We start from the raw sequence: 12,793 nt of genomic DNA on the forward strand, positions 1-12,793 counted from the left end.
GCGCGGGGCGGGGAGGCGGAGGCGGGGTCAGGGCCGCGGGCTGGGGGCGCGGGTTCCTGGGCTGAGTGAGCGCTAGCCGCGGAGAATGGAAACTTTAAGGCAGGGGGCAGTGGGGACGCGCTGCTGCATCCAGCGTGAAGACGCCCCGGTATTTCCTTTTAGCCTTTCCGGCAGCCGGGCGTGTGAGGAGCAGAGCCGGGGGGAGGGGGAAGGAGAGGAGCCCTGCTCAATGTGACCGGGTCCCGAGGCTCGAGAGCCGCTTGGGTCCCGGGAAGCGGAGGCTCGTGGTGAGTGCAGAGCGCTGCTTTCTCCGCCGAAGCGCAACAGCTTGGTGCTGCCCCCCTCCCCCGCGCAGGAGCGCCGGGGCCGGCCGCAGGGCGATCGCGGGAAGGTGGGAGTTTGCACTGCGAGGTGCCAATGTCACATTTCGGTGCAGACGCCGCCCGCCTCGGCACTTGGGCCGGGGCCGGGGCCGGGGCCGGGGCGGCGCGCGGGGCACATCGCCCTCCACGGACCTGCCATCGAAGCAGCCCCGAGCGCTGCTCTGTGCTGCCGGGCGCCCGGCGGCGCGGATCCCCGCACCAGGCATGCAGGGAGTTGTGAGAAGCACCGCAACTGCCTCCACAAGAATCCACTCCTTCTACCTTCCCCCTAGGACCTCCCACTCCTTTTCCCCTTCCCTTCCCTGCCTCTCCCCAATAGCAGCCCTCGCTCGAAAGCTCAGGTTACTTCGCTAAGAGTTCTCAGCCCCCTCGTTTCTGTCCTTGTCTCTGCCTCCAACTTCTTAAGAGCCACCCAGCCCCAGCGATTGGATTGGGCAGCCCGTCTTGACACACCACTGTGCTGAGTGCTTGAGGACGTGTTTCAACAGATGGTTGGGGTTAGTGTGTGTCATCACGTTGGAGTGGGGATTAGAGAAGGGAGGCAGCCTTGCTGGAGCTGTGTGGTCTTCTCCAAGTGTGAGTTGCAAGCAAGAGGAGAGCTCTGTAGCTGTTGGGAGAAGAGAGAGGATTTCTTTTCAGCAGCTGCAAGGGGGAAAAAAACCCCAGTTTGTTCAGGTAAAGTAAAAGGCATCTGCTGCTGCTATTATTATTATTATTATTATTATTATTATTATTATTATTATTCATGACTTTGAATGGAATGTTAGCACCACAACTTGTCAAAGCCAGTTGCTGTTGCCTTATCAATGCTCCTATTGTAGGGCTGACAGATAACAGCCAACATAGCTTGATGCTTGGCTGTCTCCACAAAACTAACAGTCCTAATGCAGTTAAGGTCATGCTTTTGAAGGTATAGATTAGACAATCTCTGTTGGAGCGGTGTATCTGCCACTTAAATGTCCCTTCCCTCCCTCCCTCTCTTCCTCTTCTCTCACACTTTCTCTCTCTCTCTCTCTCTCTGCAATCTACACATTCTCCCTTCTCTATCTCCCTCCCTCTGCTGCTTTCACACACATGTGCTAAAATCTTCAGTAAATCACAGAAAATTAGAGTTGGAAGGGACCTTAGGAGGTCACCTAGTCTAACCCCCAAGTAAGAATGCCCGTGATTATCATACCTGTCTTCAGTTTCTTACAGGATAAGTGTGCAGCCATTTAAACGTGTGAAAACTACTGGTAAAACTAATCCAGCACAGTGTTTCTAACGTTTTAACTAAGATGCTTCACTGATTTCTGCAGTCAGGAAGAAGGTAGGGCAGGGTTTGTGCAGTGTGGACTGGGTCATTGTGGAACAAACCAGAGCGTTTTGAAAAGTGCATTTGAGATGTCTGTAAAGTCTGAAGGCTCCTTTATAGAGAGCTGGCTGGTCTTCTGATTATCACTGTATAGATGGCTTGGCGCACACATGGACTTAAAGTTTGAGAGGGAACCAGAAAGAAAACCAGAAAAGGTGTAAGTGGCAGAGTACAATGTAATACTGCCCTTGCAGCTGTGGCAGAGCAGATGGATGTGATTAATCTGCAGATCTGTTTGTGGAAGTTTTACAAGTCATTGAAAACTAAGTAGCATCACTATAATGGATAATTAAAGTCTCACTGTATTTATAGATTCTAAACAGGCTATCTGAAGTGTTAATTAAAAAGAAAGAGTTTTTATGTTTAGGAAGGATAGGAGGCAGAACATTAATTAGAAATTAGTGATAGAAAGTACTTTACTGTCATTTTCATTTAATATGACTATTAATTTCACTGGTAGCTGGAATGGGAAAAAGCTACCAAATTAAATTGAAAGCCAAAATGCTATCTCTAATTAGATTCTGAATATCTCAGAATTAATCTTTTCAGCTTATTGCTTCAGTTTCCCTGCTTTGACAGGTCCTGAAGGCTGAAGTGTTATTTTTGTTAAATACATTTTTCATTGCACCAAAGTGTCTCCCCCTGAAGAGTAACTAAATGAATTGTTTCTTTTGCCACTAAAACAGATCTTCATACAGAAACTCTCACATACCTGTGGTGCTTATGAATTATTGGTCTCTCCCACTTGTGAAAGAAATCTAACTCTGTCCTCACCATTTACAGGTGAGGTATTCTATAAATAATACTGTATATAATCCATTCTGAAATAAGATCTGTTTAGTAGGCTGAGCAAGGGGATTTATAGCTGGTGTTTTGAGATTTTGGCGTTCAACTGTGTAACGGTGCCCATAAAACCATGTTTCAAGTTGCACACATTTTTTGCCTCAAACCAACTTTTTAGTTAACTTTTTTTTTTTAAGCAGGCTGTTTGGCTGCTTTACAGATTGTTCTCAGCTTGTATTTTCAAACAGACTTTTTAGTAAGAATGTATCCTTATAAATGACCCACAGCAATTTCAAACAGAGCATTAGCTAAATCCTAATAACACTTCACAACCAGCCTAGGAATTAAGTGACTAAACTGCACCATTTTGCTTTTGCACTTAGCCCATTTTTTCCCTTTGTAATGTGTGATGGAAACTTTTGCAGCCTTCAAAAGAATCTCTCAGCTTGTGCTGAAATTTCCCACACAGTGCACATTAATTTTGAATTCCTTGTATCCTGCCCATGTTATGCTGATGGGAAGTTCCTTAAGCCAGGTACTGTCCCTGAAGACATGGTTTAGGCTTCTAACAAAGAGAAGGTGCAGCAGTGTGTAGAATGCAAACTACACATATTGGCTTTGTCACAGTCTACTTTTTTAAGGGTGTTTTCATGGATTTCTGTCAGATGGTTGATCAAGTGATCAAATATTTTAAGAAAACTCTTAGATAAACATATACATCTTATTTTACTGTTGAACAGTACTTTGCCCAGCCTTGTCAGTAAAGCTTATGAAGAAACAGGGAACATGAAATCATGTTTTCCCTTCCTAGTAGTGATGGGGCTGTTTAAAAGACAATGCCCACAGGGTAGTCCAGCTTCTTGTCAAAAAGTAATCTACTGTTCCAGATGGTAAACATTCAAAGACATATTTATGGCGACTTCTACATACCTCAGTTTGACATTTGGTTTCTTCCTGAGAGCACTTGTGCTGGGTATACAGATGAAGTTCCCATTAGCATCCTGACAGCTGTAAAAGTGTTCACAGGCTCACAGAGATGTCCCTCACAGTGAGATAAAAATAATCTGAGAAAAAGATCTGGGACCAAAACACCCACTGTGTCCCAGCAGATCTATCCATAAACAAACAAGGTAAAACATTCCAGAGGGACAAAAAGATCTCTAAACTCCGGCATGAAAACTGTAATATGTATTTGTTGCTGCCTTGCTCAATTTCGCTAGGCGGAATACTAAACATGCTATGCATGTCTGTACTACTAGTTGTTCATAAGAAGTGAGGGGACCTATGATGAAGGGAATCTGGGGGTTTCTTTTTCTTCCATATTTGTTTCCCTTAGTGAAGATCATGTCAAATACAGACAGTGACTTCATGGAGTTGTTGTCCAAAGTATTGCTTTTTACCAAGTTGCAAGCAAAGGCAGAATCTAAGTCATTTTTGTTTCGGCCAGGATGGGTTTTTGCTGTGAACTGTCTTAATTATGTGTCAATTTACTACTTTTCAAGGACTTTCTCTTCTTAGCACTTTAAAATCAATGTGAGTGAGCTTGTGCAATGCCAATATATTCATTTAATTGTTTTGTTTGGCTGCTTCCTTGGGCTTTCATTTTTTTGGTCTCCATTACAGAGAGGAAAGCTTAATTATGCACAATGCAAGTTTGCATTTTCAAAAAACCCCCAAACAAAACTTGGCATATTTCCAAATGGCATGTGACCATACTTCTAAAAGTAGAGTAAGTGGAATGGCATTAGAAAGAAAGGTAAAGATGAATTGCCCTAGGTATGGTAAGTATCAATGTGAGAATTAAAATCACAGTTTTTCTTTTAGGCAGCGACTGATTAAAGTATACTATTAAAAATGATGTGATGCTAGAACATTATTTCCAAATACAGATGATAGTATAAGCCCACACTCAGTGCAAGATAGGCAGCAATGGAAAGAATGATTTTTGAATGATTTTAAAATTCTGTTGTGACTAGATCATTTTATTGCAGAGTATTCTAAAAGTGTATTATCTGGTTTAGTTCATCCTACACACTGCATTCAATTTTATATTGTATTACTTTCCAAGAGTTTAGAGTGCTGTATTATGGTAATGTTTAACTTTATCTGTACAAGGCTGGATCCTAGTCACACATGCCATGAAAGTCATGGATTCCATGATTTTCATGGTTTAAAAAAAAATAGTACATGACATTTGGGGATTTATGTTGGCGTGGGGGGAGAGGAGAACCCATGTGATAACAGTTGAGGAAACTTCATGTTGAGTGGCTTGAGAGCTGGAAAGTTAAATAAGGAGTGAGAGGTCAGTGTCAATTCCACAGTAACCTAAAAAGAATTCAAATTAGTGGATCTTCCTGCCATTTACATTAGATTTCTCCTCAGAATTTTTTTCACTGTTGTTACCATCAGTGCAGTTTCATTAGAGGACCCAAAATGGGATTATCAGTGTGATTTTTAGAGTGGCTGCTGGTTATTTTAACCATCATGTTGTTCTGTTAATGGATGACACAATGACTGAAAAACCACAGCATAAATTTTGCTGCTGTTGCCAGCAGAGTGGTGATTTAATAGTCATACCAATGATGGGAAGGTTTAAGGAAACAGGCAAGGTACATTGCATTTGTATGCAGGGGTAAGAGGGGTATTACATAATCCTTTGGGTCATATGCTAATCACTGTATTTCTCAAGTTGAAAAAAAAAATTCCAATGCCTTTTTTCAAATATATATGGAAAACCATGTTAATTCCTAAACTAATGTCACTTAGAGAAAATATAACTGTCTGACCATTTGCCCATGGCTTACTTAGGAATCATCTGTATTTCAAAGTTAGACTAGAGCCCCTGTTTGCTACCAACTTCTGCTTCTGACTTATAGCCCTAACTGTGATGGGGGAAGGCAATACTTGAAAAGTTGGTGAAGAAGGAAGTGGAAATTGTGCAACTCCCCTTAGTTTTCCTCTAATGAGGAGACCAATGTAGCTAGTGTGTAGGGTTACCATATGTCTGGGTTTTCCTGGACATGTCCTCTTTTCTTGGCCTCCTGTGCTGCATCTGGGCAGGTTTTTAAAATAAGAGCAAATATCTGGGTTTTTTGCTCTTCCTCTGCTGTCCCAAACTGGCTGCCTGGGGCTGGGAGCAGCAGGCAAAATGATTAGCTGTCAGGGGTCATGTGCTCCCCATGCAGGCCCCGGCAAGCCAAGTAAATAGATGGAGAGAGAGTGTATGTGTGCGTGTGTGCATGCGTGTGTGCATATGTGCAACGTGGGAGCAGCTTGGCTGGGGGGCAGGGGCTGCAGGTCTAGAGTGCAGGGCACCAGCAGGGCTGGGGGGGTAGGGGGTTGTGGGTCAGGAGTGAAGGACGTGGGGGGTGCAGGCAGGCGGGTGTGGGTCCAGAATGCAGGGTACTGGCAGGGCTGGAGGGCAGGAGTCTGTGGGTTGGGAGTGAGGGGGGCTGGCAGGGCTGGGGGGAGGCAGGGGCTTAGGAGTGAGGGGCAGAGGCAGGGCATGGGCATATCACTGTCTCCCCACAGTCATATGCCTCTCTCTTCTTCTCCTCTCCTGCTCTCCCCTCCTCTTCCCAGGTGTCTTCTTTTTTGATGCTGCAAATATAGTAACCCTAGTTTAACAGGAAGTAAAACTACAGCAGTGGATATACAAATTAATCTTCCTACCCTCCACTACAGATTATTCGCCTAAAATACATATTTTGGCTACTAATATTTTTCTAGTTTCATCATCTGAACTTATGTCAGTGGTTGAATTTTTCCCTGTTCCAGTGCAGTGGGATGTAACAACCATTCCATTGTCCCTGTTCCTCTTAACATGCTTAAATTAAATGTTATTTGTGGTCTTTTCCAAAGTATCTGTGATGTGGAAACCAATCACTGTACCAAATGAAGGCAATTGTTCATCCAGGCTATGATAGGGACATAGTTCTACATGCAGTTTTTTGACTATGTCTATGGGGGAAGTCGCCTCATAGAACCCAGAAATAGTAGTTAGCTTTCACCATAAATTATAAAGACTGTTATTCCTTAAACATTTTTATCACAGTGTGTGTGTCTGTGGATGAAATTTTTATTAGCTTTACCAATGTCTAGTCCTTGTTGAATCCTACCCTTGGCCTCAGTGTCTGTGGAACTGTGTTGCCTAGAAAAGTAATGCTATTTAAATGAAAGCTGAAGTTGTTTTTAATGTCTTTACTTCCCCAAAATTTTCGTGGTCATGCTCACAGGATTTTGCAGGTAACTAAAAGCTCAGGGTATTTGAACAACTCATTATTCTTTTTACATATTTATTGAAATAGGAGCTTTGAACCTGTTCATCCAAACTAGGCCATCACTAGTGATTTGGTTACAGTGAAACATTTTCATAATAGTTGATCCTTTTCCTAAAACTTTTCATGGCTTTCCTAAAACTTTCCCTTGGATGTACCAGTCAAGAGTTACCTTTAAAAAAGTTCACCAAACAATTACAAATTATATTGCAAATTTTTTATATGACTTTTAGGCTTTCCAGCAAAGAGAATGCTGGTGGAAACCCAACTGCTTGTTGGTTTTTTTAGTTTATCTCTTCTGTGTTGTCATGTTGGCTCTGCTTGTATGGCAGTTGCATGTTCCTTGTGTAGCATGAGGGATGAAGACTGACTGGCAATACCAGCCTGAAGGCGGGGTAGAATTTCACCTTATAGACTAACTAAATCAGAGGTGCATAGTATTGGACTTACTTCATCAGATGGTGATACCAACTCACAGAAAAGAATAGTTGCTCTTTGGCATAAGAATTGTGGGTACTTGGTTATGCAAAATGGGCAAGTGAGGCAGTTGGAAGAAGGTGGGTTGGTTTCTGAAAAGCCTCCATCAAAATGGACCAATATTACAACTGCAGCATTCAGAGCCATTCATTATTGCATGATGCTCTCAAACCATGGGGAGCATGGCTAATAAAAGCATGTGGTATGAACAGCATCTGAATTGCTTTAGTTATTGTCATTTTAAAAAGGAAAAAAGTGTTATTGGGCCTATAAGTATTTATGGTGCTGCCAGCATTTGTGATTCAGATATATTGCGTCTTTCTTGAAAGCTCTGAATGTTGGTGTCTAAAGGTTACATGAGAATCTCAGACCTCACTTATAAATTAAGTTTTATAAGTGTTCCTCATAGTTGCTGAGAGAGTCTTGAAGAGCAAAACAAGCATGGCCCACAGAGTCAAAAGCCAATGGGCAGGAAAAGTGTGTATTATTTAAAATTCACAATTTTCTGCAAATTCATAATTTGTGACTGCATAGTATTGACAATACTGTACCTTGCAAGTATATTAAAAAAATTTTAACCTTTTTCACTATAATCAAATCCTGAGGCATTTCTGAAAATTTGCCTGACAAATGTCTAGCTTTATTAATAGGTTTTATTGCAACTAAGAGCCAAAACACTGTATTTGTGACAATCTGGGAAGAGAGGCTTGTAATGAGGATGCAATCTTAAGTATGGACCCACCTAATGAGTGAAGGACTACAAGTGTGTGGTTTACTTAAAGGAATATCTACTTTTATAGAGACATTGTTCCACTCTGATTTAGAATACTGATAGCCTGCTTACAGCTATCAGATTAAATAAATAAACTAAAAGCAAATTAGAAGAAGCAAAACTCACACATTGAATTGCTGACTTGCAAAAGCATCTTTTATAATTAGAATATAACATTTTCTTCCTTCAGCTGAGAATAAGGTGGATTTGTGTCAAGAAGATGAATGTATCTTACATTTTTAAGTACACCCACAGGTGATAGGTGACAGGGATGAACAAAAGGGAGTGAACACTGATTTAATTGAAGCAGGTTTGAAATAGTTCATACTGGTTGTCTAAAGCTCTGTCCAGCCTCTCTCCACAATAAGAGGCACGAGACAGTGTTGCCTGGGGTTTTTTTATCTTTGTTTTATGGAACTATTTCCTGAGAATCTGCTAAACTGATGAAATTGGAGCTATAATTTAAGATTATTTCAAGCATGTTACGCTTTGAAATTATCTATTCAAGGGTTTATTTTTTGTATTTAAACACAACTGAGGCCCCAATCCTGCAATTGGATATGCTAAGGGAGCCCACTGCACCTGTTAGGAGCTTCATCAAAGTCATGGGAGACCTTGTAGAGGTCTGTGTTGGCAGATCTAATTGCAAGATCAGAACCATGTTCTTTATTCTTTGAATACCACCCACTGCTGCCACCTGATGGAGCTTCTCCAAAGGTGGAGCACTGAGGGGAGGGAGCGGAGGATAGGGAGAAATATAAAGTGGAACAGAGAGTGGGAAGGGGTGGTTGGCATATAGAGATGGAAGAGATTAGGTGGAATGAGGAATAGTGAAGGTTATGGGAAGATCTGGCTGAGGTGAGAGAGAGGGCAAAGAATGAGAGAAAGTTAAAGAAGATAGTGAAAGATTCATTATCCATATGTTTCTGCCATAGCTGTTCCAAACCTTTTGAGGATTGCTGTCCACTAATTTGGCTGCTTGGAGGCATGCCAGTCCAAAATTATTGGACAGTTGGGTCTTAATGAACTGAACACACTGTAAATAATAAGCACTGTGTACTTCTTAACTTTCAGTTTTTTATGTACTCCAAAAAAGCAATATGATTTTAAAGATAGATCTTACAATATTATTTTGGTCTTTAAAAATATTGAAAAATACATTCAATCAATCTTTGTAGCACTTCTCAGAGATTCTCTTAATATCATCATTCTCCATTATTTCAACTAAAAGAAAAGAATAGCCCTAATATCTGAATTCTTTATACCTAATACAACATATACAGGAATGTACTTCAGATTGTTATGATCCAGTTTACATCTAGAGTCGATTTATGAACTGAGATGGTATCTATATCTACTTAGCCACCAGTGTGAGGGATTTAGGGAGACTAGATACTTTGAGCAATACAAATGTTCTGAAGTAAACCCATATCCTGTTTATCTGCCAGGCATTATATCAGTTCCTTTTATCTTAGTACCAGCAGAGGGTCAGCATTCTTATCTTACTGTAAACTTGAGCTGAGAGCTGGTATATAAACTTATAAGTGAAGGTTTCCTGCATTCTTCTATTCTGCAAATTTAGATTCCTAGCTCACAGAGCTACAGAGCTAAGTCTCTTGATCCTTGGCTCACTTCAGAGAAGTGTTCTTTGAAGGGTGGTTCCTATGGGAGAGGAAAAAATGATGAGCAGTGGAAAAAACCTGAGCCAATAACTTAATTCTTAAGTGGCTTGATTAGTAGCTCCATTCATGTACAGGGGGCATAAACAAATTAAAGCCCCTCAAATAGGAAAGCATATCCTCTTTTTCTTTTTTTCCCCTCCATTTCACCCTTTTTGCTTTCCCACTTAGTTCCCCTCTCTTCATAAAGCCCTCTTCCTACTTCTTTGAAAGTAGGCTTGTCTATAGCACAACACCTTGTCAAAGGATATAATTAGAATAAAGTTGTGCCTTGATGCATTTAAGAGAACATTCTGTCTCGCAACCTCAAGAAAAGCTTGTAGAGTGTGTTGTAAATTACACTGATTATTCCCATGGGTATAGAAACTAGGGAATTCTGTGAGTTCCTCTTGGAGGCCTTCCTCTGCATTCTTCCATTTGGTAGATCAAGGATGGTCTCTTTATGCCTTTTGAAAGAAACAGAAGAAACAAGCTGTCAAATCCTGCAAATCCCTTGGAATCTAGAGAGAGCAGAGGATCATCCACATTGAGACTGTGATTAAGTACTGGTTCATAAGTATGTTCCCCCAACCCCCGCAACTCTTCCTCTAAGGATATGTGTCATCCACAGTGGTTGCATTTTGTGTAGACATACGGAAGTTGCCTTTAGCTGTGCAAACACTAGTAGGATGATAATTTAAGGAGCCCAGAGCTGAGTAGAGACTTCAGAACTTATTTGAGCTTCATCTTGCCACAGCTGCACAGCTAGCTGTACCTATCAAACTAGTTTAAAGCTACTTAAATATGTCTGCAAATTGCATAGGGTGACAGCAATGTAGACATAACCTGACAGTTTGTCTGTCTGACCTCTTTCTCCCCCCCACTCCCTGGCTTATTTGAGCATGGAGGATATGTTAACTGTTCTTCCTGATTTTCTATAGAGTATGAGGGGGAGTAAAGGTTAGGTACATTCCTCCCACCTCTAGCCTATCACTCCCCAACTATTCATTGCCAGAATCTTGGAATGCCATTGACAAACTATTGAGGGTGGAAGGAATGTTGTGTTGAACCATTTCTCTTCTTTGACCCATTCCTAAAACACTCTGCATGAGGAAATTCCATCTGTAATCACACACTGGTAAATCCAGTTTAAACACTAATTTTTAACAATCCTATTTTAGAACAAATATTCAAGCATTTAATTTAAGTAAAACTGCTATCAAAGTACTTTTTGCTAATTGTTTAGATAGTTCAGGTCAAACAGCTATCCGTGCTGCTGCAGTGGTGGCTACTGGAGACTTTAGTGCATTGCAGTGCATAATTCAAAACCAAAAACTTAATTAAAATGTCACTATTGGAAAAAATAAACCAATTCCCAGGTCACTAGTAAGAGGGAAATGCACTTGGGTATTTGTATAACATCAGATTGTTAATATGCAGAGTTTTTGTCCATTTCTTTCCAATCCCCATCTAACAGCTGCCAACTATACTATTTTTATGTTTACAGCTAACAATAAGATTGTGCACTGTCCATTTGGATTTAACATTGGTCACAATTATTCATGTCTTTGTGGGCCCTGGGCTTATTTGTAGTAATGTTTAGTTTCTACATGTGAAACCATCCACTTCTGAAAAATCTCCCATCATTCCAGAGCACAACAGGTTTTTTGCTGGGCAAGGTTTCCATGTGTGCCTCACTCTAGTGTTCCACACACCTCTTTGAATAAGACCTGATATTAAATGAGGAGCCCACATTTCAACCATTATCTTCAAAGCCCTTTGTAGGAGGGTTCGGGATGTTGGACTCTCTGTCTTGTGTGGGGGACTTTCCTGCCATGACTTTAAGATGGTAGAAAGAAGAATTAATACCTTTTTAACGAAATATACAATGTATGTGATTAAATTCTATCCAGTCACCAGGATTTTGTTTATTGAATAATTTCTTCAAGCCCATTAGCGGAAATTAGAGTCTGTTCCTTTAAAAGGCAAACCACTGCTTTTCCCTTGCTCTCTGAGCCCGTCTCTGACCCCGGCTCTCTCTTCCTTTAGTGATCCCTGCTCTGGTTCTCTTGGCAGTGTCCCAGCAACTATACTGTTCAGGTAAGTAGAAAAATCTTCCTCACCTTCACTGGTGGTGGGATCAGCTATGGTTCTGCTCACTAGGCTGAGATCCACTCAAGGTCCTCTGTTCACCAATCTCATTGGGGCTCTCATCCTATTAGTGCCCCTCGGGCAATCTCTTGTTCTAAGCGGCCACCTTTTATTCTCCCTCTGTGTGTTTGCCCACTAAAATTAAAGTAATTGGCTGCCGGTGTTGGCTTGCTCGTCAGCCACACCGGCATTCTTGCCATGCTTGCCCCGCTCCTGACCCCGCAGGGTTATTCTCAGGCATTACAGTAACAGGGTTGCCGTGTCACCATATTACACCCTTTATGGGTCTGGATTCATTTTCCTGCAGAAGTACTTTGCCCTGCATTATCACATCTTGTATCAACAAATACAGATCAACTGTTCCAGTAGAGTGTAAACTTTCAGAGCAGAACTCATATGGGCGGACAGGAGATGGGGGTTTCTCTGCAAATAGGTTCTCTGAGAGTGTAGTGTTGGGTACCATAGAGGACCCTAGATAGATATGGACTTCTGAAATGGGCTAGGTAGAAGTATGGCTTAGTTCAGGGCTGTCCAGTTGGTAGCCCATGGGCCTCATGCAGGTTAAGTTGTGGTCCCTGGGATCTTACCCCTCCCAACATTGCTCCAGCTGCAACAGCAGCTAGAGTCTCTGGGATCCTCTGTTGGTTTCTGTTTCCTGTCCCAGCCACAAAGAGGTATAGGTGCAACTGTTGTGGGGGTCCCCTTTGTAGTGCAGAAGTGGGTTATGGTGCTCAGGGGGCTTGTTGCTTGCCCTAGTGTGGCCTGTGGGTGCAGCTTCTGGCTGCTTAGAGGTACAGCTCCTGGCTGCTTAGAACAGGGGTGTTCAACTAGATCCAGCCCCTGGGTGTGTCATCCAACCTGCAGACCTCCCCATGGATATGTGGGGACGATAGCCCTGCATGCTAGATTGGGTATGCAAGGTGGCACGGGGAGGTAGT

At 42.0% G+C, this 12,793-nt stretch overlaps 1 protein-coding gene across 2 annotated transcripts in view; it reads left to right on the forward strand.

Annotated features, from left to right (window-relative positions):
• The first annotated feature begins 681 nt into the window (after positions 1-681).
• The window catches only part of SULF1 (sulfatase 1), a 237,705-nt gene continuing 225,593 nt past the window's right edge, over positions 682-12,793 (forward strand). The window contains exon 1 of one of the 2 annotated variants that reach the window (XM_019527775.1): positions 682-1,058. The gene's annotated coding sequence lies outside the window, so the exon portion shown is untranslated. The remainder of the gene's footprint in view (positions 1,059-12,793) is intronic. The other variant, XM_019527774.1, reaches the window with a different exon arrangement.

This window comes from Gavialis gangeticus, unplaced genomic scaffold, assembly GCF_001723915.1.
Source record: "Gavialis gangeticus isolate Ggan-Ray unplaced genomic scaffold, GavGan_comp1, whole genome shotgun sequence".
Taxonomy (NCBI): domain Eukaryota; kingdom Metazoa; phylum Chordata; order Crocodylia; family Gavialidae; genus Gavialis; species Gavialis gangeticus.